Genomic DNA, 15,459 nt, shown 5'->3' on the forward strand with positions numbered 1-15,459 from the left:
TTGGAGTGGCGGAAGCGATTGTGTCACTTCCGTCGCAAATTATCCGCATTTGTGTCGAGTCGGCCGTAGGCACGGCGTCCGAGTGTACGTTACTATCCGTCCGTATCTATATATGTGCCTAATAAACGACAGAAAACGTGTTAGTCTTGCTGCCTTCGCTAGAAATAATCGAACAATCACTCGGCGTCTGGACTAGATCAGTGCCCGTAGGCAATGAAACAAAAACGTATATAAAGTGATTGTTGAGTCCCGACGAATATGATTTCTTCTTATTTCCAGAGGCACGTTAAAAATGTATAATAAATGGAAAAAAAACGAAGTATTTTCTGAAAAAGAAAACAATATATTATAAATGCAATTAAACAAAGATGTATTAAATGGGAAACAATAAAACAAGGAGCCCTCTAATATTTCTCCAAGAAACATCTTTTTTCTTGTCTCTAGGTGTTGCACTTAACTTTAATGTGAACCCGAGAAAAATAAAAATAAACCTGCCCCAAATAAAGTGCGGGGTTCATACGTCATAAAAATCAAGGACTGCTAAAAAAAATTAGAAACAGGAAATCATTTCGCGTGAGATATTCGAAGCGCCGGGCAAAAGAATGCACTGTCGGTATCTGAATTCAGAGGGCGATGGAGGTACCTTGAAAACAAACGCGAAAAGAGGTTCGAAACCCGTGCCTCAAACGGCGAGCTCAAGTACAAACGTCTGCAGAAACCTTGTACAACCACGGAGGCAACAGTGCGACGCGTCGTGGGACTCGTGTGGGGATTTTAATGGAAGTCCCCGAGGCCAAGAAGATTTACCTAAGCGTCGGGGGTTCCTGCCTACCAAACGGCGACTTGACCGCTGGGGCACGGTTCCCGATCCCCGTGCCACGAAATGTGAGGAGACGAACGTCCAGGTTTCCGTCGAATGTTGGTCGCTCGTTCGTTTTGGCGATTGGCGGTTCTTCGCGGTTTCCGAAGCTTGGGTCTCGCAAACGACGTCTCGGAAGGCCGCCCACCATGGGGCGACGCCCTACTCTTGGGGATCGGCCGACTGCTTCTTCTGAAGAACCGTTGTGCAGCCGTCGGCCAGCAACGATTTAAAACACGAGCAATGTGGCCCCTGCTGTCGCGATTGCGTGGAAACTTGCTCCGGCCTCTGGTCTCGGAACTTTTTTTACGCTAGGTGAAGAGGAGTTCCTGAGACGGATGGTGGTTTCGCCCCGCTGGCCAATAGAGGTGTTCTTTTATCGCTCGCCCCTCTTCGTACGGAGGTAGAAGGCCTCTGATTCCCTAAAGGCATATGAGTGCACCTCTCTCGTACACCTAGTTTCCCCTTGTTTTAGTTTTGTTCGGTCTCACCTCGAGTCGCGTTCTCTTTGTGCGACGCGAGGTGGCATTCTTGGCTCGAAATTTCACGTGATCTTTCAGTGCTTGGGTGTTTGAAGTCTATGCGCCTTGTGTTCCTTCCTTGTAACCAAATTTGTTCCAATTTATCACGAAAATGTTTAGAAAAGTGTCATAAATTTTCTATCCAACTTATCTCCGGCCGAATTGTCGTGACGAGTCGCGCATTGAAGGATTTTGTTAAATGCTTTGAACTCGCTTAATAAACCCATAACAAAATTTCACATTTAAAAAAATATATATCTTGTTTCTCAAAGCGCTTTATTCATTTCGAAGATACAAAACGTTTGCATTAGTGTTTCGTTTTTTTAATGGTCCTTGTGGTGAAAGTTCGTGTCTGCTCTGTACTATTCATCCACACGTGATACCAATTGACACACTTTTAATCGATTCGTACTATAATCAATATTTTTTTTCATAATGAAACTTATTAAATCTGTTGTAAAAATTATTTGATAACAATAACAGACTCTTAACCAGAATATTATTTCACACAGACATACATATACCGGACTATTTTCTGGAATTTTGGTAATCGAAAACCTCCTTTGGGCATTATAACAGCACAATCATTATTAAAAGCGCTGCGCCAAAACTAAGCAAAAGGTTTTTTGTTTGTTTGTTTTTCAATGGGGGTTATTCACCGTTCTCTATTAGAGCCGCTTGTCATGAGTTTGACCATAATGCATTATGAATTTTTTAGATAAAAACACTAAAGTCCATTTCTGCTGTGGAAACATTTTTCTATCGTATCAAAAGGCGACCTTGCTTTACTTTAAGGAAACAGTAAATATGCTGTTTTCTTGTAGGTATTTGTGCTAAACAAGTTTGACAACTATTGGACAATTTATGAAAGTTAATACATATTATAGGTCACCTCTAAAAAAAGAGGTAGGACTAAATTTTAATCTTGTACTAAAACACACTATTTATTTAAATTATTTTTATTTAATTATTTATTTAATGTTAAACAAACACAGAAAGAAATTTATGAAGGTTAATACATATTATAGGTCATCTCTCAAAAAAGAGGTAGGACTAAATTTTAATCTTGTACTAAAACACACTATTTATTTAAACAATATAAGTATATTGGCTCGCGCCGCATAACCCGGGGGATCCTGGGTTCGATCCCCACCCCTGTCCGTTTCGATCAGGATGAGCATCGTACCGGCGTGTGTTCGTGTATCACTACTGCGTGGTGCACGTTAAAGACCCCAGGCTAGCGGGTGTACTGCACTGGCTAAATTGCTCATCTACGGCTATACTCCGCGACAACTTTTCTTGGCGATGCAGGGGAAGGTACAGGCCCGCGTCCCCTCTCCCATTCTGAGTGTGCGCGGGCTCTCCTCCTCTCCCCGGAAATGGGGGGGGGGGGGAGGAGAGCCTGCGCACACTAAGAATGGGAGAGGGGACGCGGGCCTGTACCTTCCACTGCAGTGCCAAGAAAAGTTGTGGCGGAGTATAGTAAGCTCGGAAAGAGAAGAAGAGTGGCGCTAGGTTGGCACGATTCTGACGGCGAGGTAACATCCTGCAAGTTAGAGCCCCCCGGAGGAAACGCAGTTAAGAAAATAATTTAACTACTTTACCCGTTAGAAGACACGCAATGAAATGGCAACATCATTTAAAAGGGTAGTGTGTTCAAAATAAACTGTGGAACTAAAAACATCTATGAAATGTGAAAAGAAAAACGTGATAGACGCGGGTATGTTGAAAAAAAAAAGACGATAAGGTTGGGCACCGCGTGTAAAAGAACGTTCATAATGTTTAAGCATTAAATTTATGTTTAAGTATGGTATATTCTAAAAATCTCCCGCATACTGACATGTTCAGCAGAATCAGTGTTTTTCTATGCTTAAACGAGTACATCTTTCAGGATATAAAAAATACCCGAGCTGATGCCTATAATCTAAGAGCGAAGACCAGTGTATCGTTTCAATAATTAACTGGTTCGTTTAAATCCACTCGTTCAAAATCATGGATGCTATAAGGGGCTCCAAAAAGAGCAGTAGACGAAAACGTTGGCAAGGAATTTGACCGTCGTGGTTGGATTCGCCGACTTTTCACAGCGGTAGTGGTTACGTGCTCGTCCCCATGATTCACGACGGCGTGAGAACGCATTCAGTTTTTCAGCTAAATTTGGCAGGAAAATTGATCTCATGTGACCTGACATTACGCAGGGTTGGGCAGAAATATTCTCGAAACTATTTGTAAACACAAATACTGGGAAACATGGCAAAAACACATGCAATACTGATACTGAAAATACATTTATAAAAATGTATCGAGATGCGTGTCAGAAATACATTTGAAAAATTGAACAATATTTGCAAATACAAATACAGGAATACAATTGGGTGGGGCTGGAATACAGAAACAGAAATACATTGTTATAAAAACATTATTTTGGATGTTTTGGTGCACTCTTCAATCAACACAAGGAACAAAAAAGAAGCACAATTTAGATTACGTGATATTGTCTTTAAACCAGCAAGCGATCGAGTACTTACTGCCACAGGGACATATAAATGAGTTTTCTGTCCTCCCGAATAACCTCGAGAAGTCACTACGATTTTATCCAGTCCGAACGCCTCTTTCAGCGGTGACCTTATGACGTCACCGCTGAATAAAGTTCAAGAAACCCGTATACTTTTATCTGCTAGTTGGGCGCGTCGACTGTGCCTTCAACTTTTGGAATCTGCTGGAATAGTCCACCGTCCCAAGTGTGGGAAAACGTGTGTTAACTTTTGCACAATAAAGAAGGGAGTCATGTGCGCTCAGAGGCACACACAACACGTCTCATACGAAACCTGGTCTCGAAATTTGTGGGAGGTCAAAAATCATTTTAAAATTGTAACAAAATGCATCGGACCCGATATGATAACTAACAATAGTGTAACGAAAAAAAGCTCATAAGCAAAGAATACTACATGTACACGGGGCGAGACAAACAGTGGGAGGATTTCTGGAGCACAAACGAGCACGTACCACGTGACACTAAGCGTCGTACCGCGTTCCACGCGGCGGCGTGTGTTTCCAGAACACCTCCGATTGGACACATTTCGTTTCTTGTGCATTAATAAGACAGGTAGGAAACGCCAGAAAGCTAAGGTGGAGTGTGTAGTGGTTAGCACACCCGACCGGACATTGCGTTCAAATCCTGGCTCCGCCAATTTTTGGCTTTCGGCGGGTTCCTGAAAACTTGGATTCTTTAATTCATTGGATTAAGTACGGTTCATTCATCTGCACATATTCGTTTATACGTATATATATATATAGTTGGACAGGTTTATCACAATACAGACATGTAAATACATCATGTATTTCTGGAATACTATCGCGACACATTTGTATCGCGATGCTGCCTCACCCTGCCGTCACGGGACCTACAGATGAACTCAGGTTCCCCGATAAATTTGGCAGATTTGGTGACGATATGACAATCGTCATCGTCTTATCGTCGAATCAGCAGCACAGCTACCGCCGTCCAAATGACCCCATGATCGTGCCCCAATTTTTCGCCAAGTGTCCAGACTAGAGTCCCAGACGTCACGGAGGGAGGCGGAGGGCAGTGCCAACATTTGTTACACTTCGTTTCAGCTCAAGTCCAGACGCAGCCAACGCTACAAGCGAATGGAACCAATCAGACACCGTCAAAAGGGCATCATCATGGTGGTCGTCATGTATCTTTCGGTATTATATAATTTCTGAACCAATCATAAAGGCTGTGTTCCATGTCTTACCCAAATGGATCCGAGTTACTCCGGCGGATCGTGTCACGTTACAGCACAAATTGAAAAACGCTGGACGCGGGTAGGTTTTAGAACGCCAAGGGTACAAAACCCTTACCCTGGAGTAAGATGGAGTAAATTTTGAAACACGGCCAAAGAAAAAGGCCCAGTGACTTGCACTTTAAAAACTGCTCGATTGATCCCATTAGCTCATAGCGTCGCCTGTGTCTGCACTAACGCTGAAACGTAGTTCAAAAACACTGTAGCCTCGCCTATATGCGATTTAGTGTGCTTCTTCCTTTTGGGTTGTTTCCAAGAAAACTGGTGTGGAGTATGATACAGGCATCTGACTTCTGCATAAAATTTGTGGACCATTTCATAAACGATATTTTCGAATGTTCTACTTGGTGTTCCTTGAAACGTGGGTAAAATCGTTCCCCCGAAAATTACGCGTCATACCCAAAAAAAAAAAATGTCGTATGGTGTCTTCCAAAGGACCTATTTGAGAGAATTAGTAACGTTCGGTGTAAGTTTATTATTAACTAGTTTAGCATAAATAGCTTCTTAATTATGAGACTTAAGGGTATGGTTTAAATTTCAAACTTTCAAGGCATGGTCAAAAATTATTAAATCATCTTAGAAAGATATAACGTGTGTAAAGCAATTTAAAATGTTCAAGGAAATACATAATCACGAAGCGTTTCTATACTGCATTGGCTCTTGAAGGGACACTAAAGCACTTTTCAAGAAATCTAAGTTAGGAGTGGATTTTTATAGCATTTTGTCCCGTGGATTCAGTTATCGCGCTCATCTTAGCCAGAGGTAAATGCGACCCGCATTTATTTTTTTGCAAGCTACGCGCAGGGATTGCCGTCGGGCATGCGACGATCCGATCTGCCCCCTGCTATCTTTCCAGGGTGTCGTGACGTCATTGACAGCCTACCCGATCCAGCTTAGTGGCGAGCAAGGGTCACCTGACCCTTGTGATGACGTCATTTTTGCTTGTTTTCTTCTCTTTCACCTCTCGAGCTTTCCTACTGCCGGCGCGCCGTAGCGAGTGGGTCTACGTCGAAATTTTAATTGACTTTGCGACGCTCCTACTAATAAGACCGAAAGAAAACTTAAGACACATAATCTTTAAGTTGTCTACATTGCAACTTTTACTGTTTGTTCGACTTCAAGAAACTCTTCAGCTTCCCTTTAAGCTGACAGTTCGGTGGAAGCAGCGTGCTTGTTAACCCAGTCGTCTAGCACATCTTCAGACATGCGATCCCGCTTCCGCCCATACCCACACACAGAGAGAGGGTTCGGGTGGTGAAACGGACGGGGTGGCTTGGTCCGGCAAGCGTGTAGCTACGATAGCACTGTCAGCGTAGGGACTCACGGAGTATAAGGGGTATTCACTGGACGCCATATTGAGTACACTGTACACTTGGCATTTTCGAAACGGGCGCACACTTATAGGTTGTTATGACCGTCAATCTTGGTGGTATGGAATGCACGTCGCAAAAGCGCAGTGGAAACCCGCCGTCAGCACGCGTTGAATGGCTATGCACTCAGCTACGCCTGACAGTGAATAACCCCTATAGGTTTCGGTTTGCTATCAGGACGCATCTTTGCGCCAGCGATCTTGTAAATGCAACACGCATTTACAAGGGCACGCAGCTACCGCTTCGTAAAAACAAAAAACTTCCCCGGTGAAAAAAAAAAAAAAACGATGTCTCGTTTGAATAACATTCCATGATTGAAGGGTAACTTCGAACGAAAGTTAAACCAAGACAAATTACTCGTATCGCATTAGTGACAAAAAATATCACAGCCCAAATATTACCTCGAAGTGAAGCCTCGCACCCCGCTAAACGCTACATGTGCATGAGTGGTATTTATCCAATCATTTAATGATCGATCCTAATAAAACCAACGTATTATCAATGTATAGAACACGGCAACCGATTTCTAACGACTAAGTTCTCGGTACCATTCCTATTTTACGCGTCACCACAGTTCGTGACCTTGGTTTATATTTCGATAGCCATCTTTCTTTTTCTTTTCATATATCCCAGATTGTTAACTCTATTTTTAAACTTTTGGGTATGACTTACCGTTTGACGAAGGATATTTACTAATCCCTCGTGTATTATTCGTCTTTATTGTAGCCTCATTTGTTCAAGGCACTGATCTCTATTGTAGTAGGCTGGATCGCGGACCGCAGCCTCGGCAGCTGGGGCCCAGTGTCGCCACCGGCGGCCATTGATTGACACCAGCCAATGCATGGGACTCTATGGGAAGAACGAGAAAAAGTGCCATTTCCCCCATTTCTAAGCTGTTGTCGGCACTGAAACTCTGTGGATGCTTATCAATAAGCCCGTCAAATAAATTTCGTACAAACATCAAAACTGACAGCCCTCACAGTTTTTATAAATAAATATTTTGTGGTCGAGAGTGACTCCGCTGTAGCGCAGCTCAATGAGGCGAGAGTTACCTAGAGCTACCGCGGAGTCGGTGGAGGTTTCGTGGAGTTGGGTTTAGCAGACGACAAGCTCGAAGGCCTTGCTACGCGGAATTCGCTCACTCCTGGAAAGCCGCTGTCGATATGGAACTTCTTTGTCATTCATCAACTTCTGGGCTTCCCCGAGGACGGTCTCATTGACAGCAAGTTCCTTTGTTTACTCCACTACGAAAGCAAGCTTGCCAGCTCAGCGGTAGGTGCTCGGTGTGTTTGGTTTTTTTAATCGGTGTTCCAACGTTTGACAAATACCGATTCGATCTCCAAACACCCGACGTAAGGATCGCAGTACATAAAATACTCGCCTTCGAGCACAGCGTACATGCTTCAATATTCTTACTTTTGTTCGTTTCTCCCATAGACTTTCGTGTGTTGCCTGGTGTCAAGCAATGGCCGCCGGTGGCGACACCGAAGGGCTCCTGATCCGCGATCCAGCGTACTACAATAGAGATCAGTGGTTCAAGCACTGATCTCTATTTTAGTAGGCTGGATCGCGGATCGGGAGCCCGTCGGTGTCGCCACCGGCGGCCATTGCTTGACACCAGGCAATACACGCGAGTCTATGGGAGAAACGCACAAAAGTAAGCATATTGAAGCATGTACGCTGTGCTCGGAGTCGAGTATTTTATTGTGCGCTGCGATCCTTATGTCGGGTGTTTGGAGATCGAATCGGTATTTGTCAAACGTCCGGTCGCCGAATAAAAAAATCAAACGTACCGGAGCACCTACGGCTGAGCAGGCAAGCTTGCTCTCTTAGTGGAGTAAACAAAGGAACTTGCCGTCAATAAGACCGTCCTCGGGAAAGCCCAGAAGTTGATGAATGACAAAGAAGTTCCATCTCGACAGCGGCTTTCCGGGAGTGAGCAAATTCCGCGTTGCAAAGCCTTGGAGCTTGTCGTCTGCTAAACCCAACTCAACGAAACCGCCACCGACTCCGCGGTAACTCTAGGTAACTCGCATCATTGAGCTGCACTACTGCGGAATCACTCTCAACCACAAAATATTTATTTATTAGAATTGAGAGGGCTGTCAAATTTAATGTTTGTAAGTAATCTATTTAACGGGCTTATCGAAAAGCATCCAAAAAGTTTCAGTGCCGAGAACAGCTTAGAAACAGGGGAAAACGGCACTTTTTCTCGTTCTTCCCATAGAGTCCCATGCATTGGCTGGTGTCAATCAATGGCCGCCGGTGGCGACACTCGGCCCCAGCTGCCGAGGCCGCGATCCGCGATCCAGCCTACTACAATAGAGATCAGTGGGTTCAAGGATTGAGCTCGCCAGTGTTGTTTGGAACCATCCTACGTTTTCCGAATCAGAACTAATCGAACATCTTCAGAAGAGGCTCATTCGTATGATTTATGATCAGAATTTCTATAGAAAGTATTTTTATGACTATGTGTACAATTTTAACAACTTCAACTTACAAACTTTATCAAGCGAAAGAGTCGTGCAAGACGTATTGCTCTTTAATAGAGTGATTCACGGTCAACTTGATTGTGCCACGTTATATTCTGTGAATTCCCACGGACCTATTCCTGGTAGTAGACGTGCCTTTCCATTTTATAATTCACATCGGAACAAGCAATGTCCCATTACTCGTAAGCAACTTATATTGAATGACATATTCACTGACTCCGCGTATATTTTTTTGTTAATTGGAAACATTTTAAACGTGAAGTTGAGTCACTCTTGCACATATAGCAACCATACTGTTTTGAAACCTTTTCTATGAGATTGAATGAGGGAATGTATGCATGTTAAGAATGTATAGCTGTTTCTGAGCATGTTGTATTTTGTACCTAAGTGTCTCATACAAAGACTTTGCTCGATTTGAGACACGAACAACCAAATAAATAAAGTCAATAAATAAATAAATTTGCGAGGAATTTATCATTAGCAGGGGGTTAGCGGGTTAGCTGCAGACTTGTACACGTTACTGAAAAAAGTAACCGATTACAATTACAATTACAGCCTCAAAAATTAATCGAAAAATTACTCTCAAATAATCGATTACTTCCCAACGCTACTTGTCATTCAACTTTTTTTTTATTACGGTAGCATAATCCTTGGTGTCTCGTGCTCAGTTGTTCCGGGAAAAAAAAAGCCTTGACTGTTATTGCTTAGAGCTGAGTGAGTGACGCCAACATACCCAAACCCTCTCATGAAAAAATAAAATGAAAAATGGGCGCCGTTTTTCAGCGCTTGATAACGTCATTTTTCAGCTGGATAACGTCATTTTTCAGCTGGATAACGTCATTTTTCAGCTGGATAACGTCATTTTTCAGCTGGATAACGTCATTTTTCATACCCGTACGTAGTCTCCGGTGTACAAAACAAAAAATGTACCCAGGAAACGAAGCATCGTGAAGTGCCATACTAATATTTGAGGTACCGTGCTTAGTGGTTTCGAAAAAGAAGAAATTGACTGCTGTCCAGAGCTGAGTGACTCAAGCATATCTACCCCCCCCCCCCCAAAAAAAAAAAAAGAGAAAAATTGTAACGCGTAATGTTATAATCGATTACAGCAATAAAGTAATTCAATTACAAGGATCGTTACTCCTTAAAGGAAGAAATTGAAGCGTTACGAAAGTACAGTAAAATGTAATCTTTACAAGTAATTCATTACTTGTAACGCGTTACTTACAAGTCGGCCTCTCACTGACTATAAATTTCTACCATAGATTTCAATTAACTTGCGAATATATATTTAAAAAATTGCCGTCCCTTCTGCCGTTTTTTTTTCGAAAACCTAATGCGTTCTTGTTCCAGTTCCACTGATGCAAGATAGAACGGCGGCGTTCATTTTTTCCTTCTAAAAGAAACGCGTTCCATGAAGGTTGTTCTTTGGAACGCCGTTTCGTCAACACGTTTGCAAAACAGAAGGGCTTGCAGGAGAAGACAGGACAATAAAGCATTCCTTTCTGGAGTGAATAAACAAAATGGAAAGTTTTTGGCGATTCATGCTCAACAAATATCAAAATCTCATTAAATTTGCCATTTCGTAAGCCACCAATATTTTCTTGTGTGCCGTGATCGTACCGAAAGCCAGCCGTAACAACGAGCTGACGAAACAGATCACAAGCACGGAGCAGACGTACTCGGCTTTGTGCCTCACGTAGCCGATCGAGCCGACCGAGCGGCGAGCAGACGGTGGGAACAGCGCCGGTGCGCAAGGCGGCCTGGGATTGCGTTATTTTTTAGGCGTCACTGCTTTACATAATGTTATGCCGGGTCCTAGGGTATTAAACATCCTTGCAAGCGGGGGGTTCCTTGCTGACAAAATGAAGAACAGACACACCTACCTAATCCGACAAAAAACAAAAGTTGGGAGAGTGTGACTTTTGTAACTGCACGCAAGTGAGTGCTTCTTTTCGCAACGTAAGAACAAAAATAAATTTCGATTTTTCAAAGAATGACGTAATCTATGGAACGCTATAAAGCGAACACGTCTGCCCATATTGCAACTACGTTTGAGAGGTCGTCAACGATGCTGGCCCTGAAACATTTGGTGCTCTGTCTAAGCGTTTCTGTGGTATACGCCGACGTAGAGTTTAGACGTTGGAAGAAACCGCCGGACAACAATCCTGACCTAAACAGGAAAGACCTTGGCGCGATGCAGGATGCATTGAAGGTATGATTTATTTTCACCGGGGATACAATTATTTTAGCAATATTGGTCATCTTGCCTGTCATGAAGCGATCGCTGTTTCAGTCCAGATCCTGTTTATATAAGTGGGGAGATGGCAGCCGAATGACCATACGAATACATGTACGCGAATAATGCCCCTGCTAAAAACAAACCCCATTGCTAACAGATTGCTGTTAATTTCCGTACAATTTTATATCCCGAGACCGTTAGTTAAAATTTTTTTCACTAACGTTTTGCGCTACGTTTGGGCGAAGTCTGAGCCTTCGGAAATGTGTAGTTCTTAAGTGTTAGAAAAAGTGGAAAGCGGTTTTGTTTTATTGTCAGCGGCTTGATGTATTGATTTCCCAGGTGGCACGAATTTCAAAGGGCGATAGAAGAAAATGTGATGACTATAATCATAAATAAAAACCGAGCTGAATGAAGGATTCTAAATAAAGGTAAAACAACGCTGCCGTTCTTCTTACTTAAGATCAATATTGATTGTTCGTTCGTTTTTTTTTCAACAATATTGTCCTCTAATGTCACTTTTACAAGCGGGCACATTCCTTTTTAAGCCTTTTCAGTATGCTCTTTAGTTCATGCACTTGTCACTTTTTTTTTCTGGAGAATTAATGTAGTGTTTTCACTCGTAGACGACATGGACGAAACTGGAACGTGTGTTTCGACGATGTTCATCACAATTTATGATCAACGCAAAGAAATTGTGTTTGATAGTCTTCTTACGTTTAGCTAAGCTTTCAGTAGAACCGTCTTCACACCACGGCCTCGTCAAAGCATTCAAAGTTAAACCAGAGGACAGCATTTAATATACGTACAAAGAATTTAAAAATATACATTGTTATATTTTCAGATAATCAAGTGTACGGCGAACCAGAGCTATTATCTCATTTATAGTAGCGGACTGGGGACCCAAGAACATAACAAAAATGTGAGATGCCTCCAAGTGCATTCAAGTGACCTTAATCGCATATTGAAGAGTGCCAATTACACATCAAAATGGTACGATACAAAATCTAAAAAAAGTGTAAGTATTTTTATTGTTTTATAATGTTCTCAACATAAACAGGTTTGATAAAATATTCAACAATTTATACATAATATTTTGGTGTTCACTGAAGTGGTTAGTTGTCATTTAGAAAACCGATAATTATTCACCTAGGAGTACTACTAAAGCACGGTCGGCGTGCTTGAGCAAGTTCATTTGTTAGTCAATAATTTGGTATATATATATATATAGTACTTCAAACTGTATACTGAGGCTTAAATATAGGACGCATACAAAAGTACAAAAAGGCTTTGATATCTAAGATAGGATTAATATTATGGCAGAATAGAGACATCGTCTGAGTCCCGCACACGAACTTGCGTGCAGCATATATAGGTGTGCCGTTGTAAATATACTCGGCGAAAATTCATTTCGACGATAATGTACAGGCTCCAAGAACGAGCAAATCTTTATTATACGTGGCCGGATTAAAAAAAAAATATATTAACAGACGACGATAAGAATTCCTGGAAAAAGGGAACAAAGGACAAACACAAATCTTCAAAACAGAAAACAACTGGTAAAACCCGCTCTCAGTCTCGCCCCAGCGTTCGATCCTGCTGCTACGCTGCCATCGACGCCCGCCACGCTCTATTGTTATCTTCTTTTCATTTTTTTTTTTTTTATTTTGGGCACAAGTTCGCCCCATTAAACGTTTATTTTGTTTCAGCTTTCTTTTTTTTCAGTTATATATATATATATATAGTCTGGCCTTCCTGAAGAAAGCCGGACTCCGGCCGAAACGTCGAAGAATAAACCGCCCGTTGCTGTTTTCACCTAGGGTTTTCTTTTCTTCTCAGTTAGTTAGTTAGTTATATATACTATATATATATATATATATATATATATATACGGGTCTGGCAGTTATAGGAGTGACGGTGCCCCGTCATTGGGAGCAAAGTCAACAAAACCAGTCCCCCTCCGATGCCACAATCCGCGCAAGCCCCTTGGTGAACCGCCTCTTGTCTCGATCACACGCCGCAACATTTGGCGACGCTAATCTGTAGAAATATAACAGCTCTGGGTTCTTAAACCAATGGGAGACAATGTAGTACTACTACAAGTGGCGTCACTCAAAAGTCGGATTGAAAGTTGAGGGGTACTGCGACATCCAGTTCTTTTTAATTCTTTTAAAATAAAAACTAGCGCGGAAGCAAAGATGGTTTTGTGTTCTCTAATGTACAGGTGACACGGACCAATGTTCGCAGTTAATTGTCCAAAACCAGAAAATTGTCGCAGCACCCCTTTAAAGTGTATAATCTCAACTCACTGAACGCACAAACGTGACCCATTGATCAAACCACGAAAGTAAACAAACATTAATTCCATTAGGGCAAGAAAATAAAAAAAAACACCATAACGACACACACCGCTTTGCGTGAAGAAACCAAAAAGGGCCGTTTACGGAAAACAGAAATAAATCGCCGGCTCCCACTGGGAGCTGGCTAGAATTGACAAAAGTGGGATATTAATGCACAAAACGACGAAGAAGGAAATAGCGCTCTTTCCTGTCTCCCTCGTATCACGTTACTGCCGTTTTGCGTTTCAATATCTCAATATGTACAAGCAACTAGCCCGCCAGATGATCTTAATGACAAAAAATGGTCTCACGAAATAAACTTCCAAATGGGAAACGGTCTCATTTATGCCTTCTTAAATATAACATGTTCGCAAACGTGGCACTTTCATTGAAGCAGACATATGCGGAGTTTCTAGGGCTAAGAATCTCATGGTTGTAACATAGTTTCCAAAAATTAGTCTAGTCGGTAACTTTCAGGTGCTTGCATCTATTATATTTTGGATGGTATTGCTCTTTCAAAGAAAACGTCCATTTTTGTTTATAACGAAGACCAAGAACTGGTAACTTTTTTTTTTAATTCTTGGAACGCGTTTTTTCACAGAAGCATTAAGTCTATAACATATGGTTGAAATAAGTTTAATTATTCTGAACGTAGGCAAACTGCTAAATGATAGCTTGGCGGCGACTTTTTGTTGCCCTTCATATTTTTGTATTTTAACTTTGAAAGAATATAAATACACGATGTCTTAAAATTATATCACTATGGATTTAAGAAAATGCGTGCAAGATTATGAATAGAAAAAATTCACCGACCTTATTATTTTCCCGTAAATTTACACCAACCGTCTTGTGTGTAAGCATGATTTCTACAAATAGCCATTTATCCCATTTTGTGCGACAGGAAATGGAGAACACAATATGTTCAAGCTCTAAAACAAAAGGGTTACAGCATTGAAAATATTATGCATCTGGGTACGTATCTTATATATTTTGTAGTAATAATTAACGCTAACATCGTCACCGCACAAATTCTGGCTAGCATTGAGCGCGAACGAGCTGTCACCGGGATACTCACAATAAGTGCAGCTGCAATTTATAAATTTATGAACCGCAGTTTTATTGAAAGCTGCTAACGGGCCATCCGCTGACTAACAATACTGTTCTTGCATGTTTCGTGTTCTCTTTATTTATATGGTTAACCCCTCACATGTGTTTGAGGCTGCGGCAGCGTGCAAGTAGTTTTTTTCTTTATTTGCCCGCAAAGTGGGTTTTGGTGTGGGGTCATGTTTGAATAACTTTTCTAGATGCATAGGAGTTAATATTAGTTTGAATAGACACCACTGAGCTATTTGGTATCCAGCTTTTGGCGGTACACATAAACTGGTATAACCTTGCTAGGAATACGAGGTCGCTGACAATATCCAAGTGCCTCACACCACTAAGATGTTGCCAATCAAACTATCACTCTTATTTGATACGCAACATTTTGTTCCTCGTGTGTAAGAGTAAACTGAAAAGATTCAACATATTTTTACTATATGTGTTGCTGTTTTCATTTTCAAAATGTACGCGTGTTCAGTTATAGACACTCGTGAAATAGTTACGCTCTTTCTCTATGATATTTTACTTCCACATGTTATTAAACTACTATTCTAGGCTTGAATATAGATGCATAGACAGGCAATGTCTAATGCATCTTTGACACTTTTCTCGCATTAACCTGAAGCCACTAAATGTTCTCAGATTACCTACACTTACAAGCTTCTTTTTTTTATAATAACGTCACAACGTAGCATTTGAGAGCAATAAAATGGCGGCTGTCTGTGTGAAGAC

The 15,459-nt window shown here is 41.7% G+C and overlaps 1 pseudogene; it reads left to right on the plus strand.

The window, feature by feature from the left end:
• The first annotated feature begins 11,119 nt into the window (after positions 1–11,119).
• The window catches only part of LOC120847036, a 37,350-nt pseudogene continuing 33,010 nt past the window's right edge, over positions 11,120–15,459 (plus strand).

The sequence above is a fragment of the Ixodes scapularis genome, unplaced genomic scaffold, assembly GCF_016920785.2.
Source record: "Ixodes scapularis isolate PalLabHiFi unplaced genomic scaffold, ASM1692078v2 ptg001158l_1___fragment_3__unscaffolded, whole genome shotgun sequence".
Lineage (NCBI taxonomy): Eukaryota > Metazoa > Arthropoda > Arachnida > Ixodida > Ixodidae > Ixodes > Ixodes scapularis.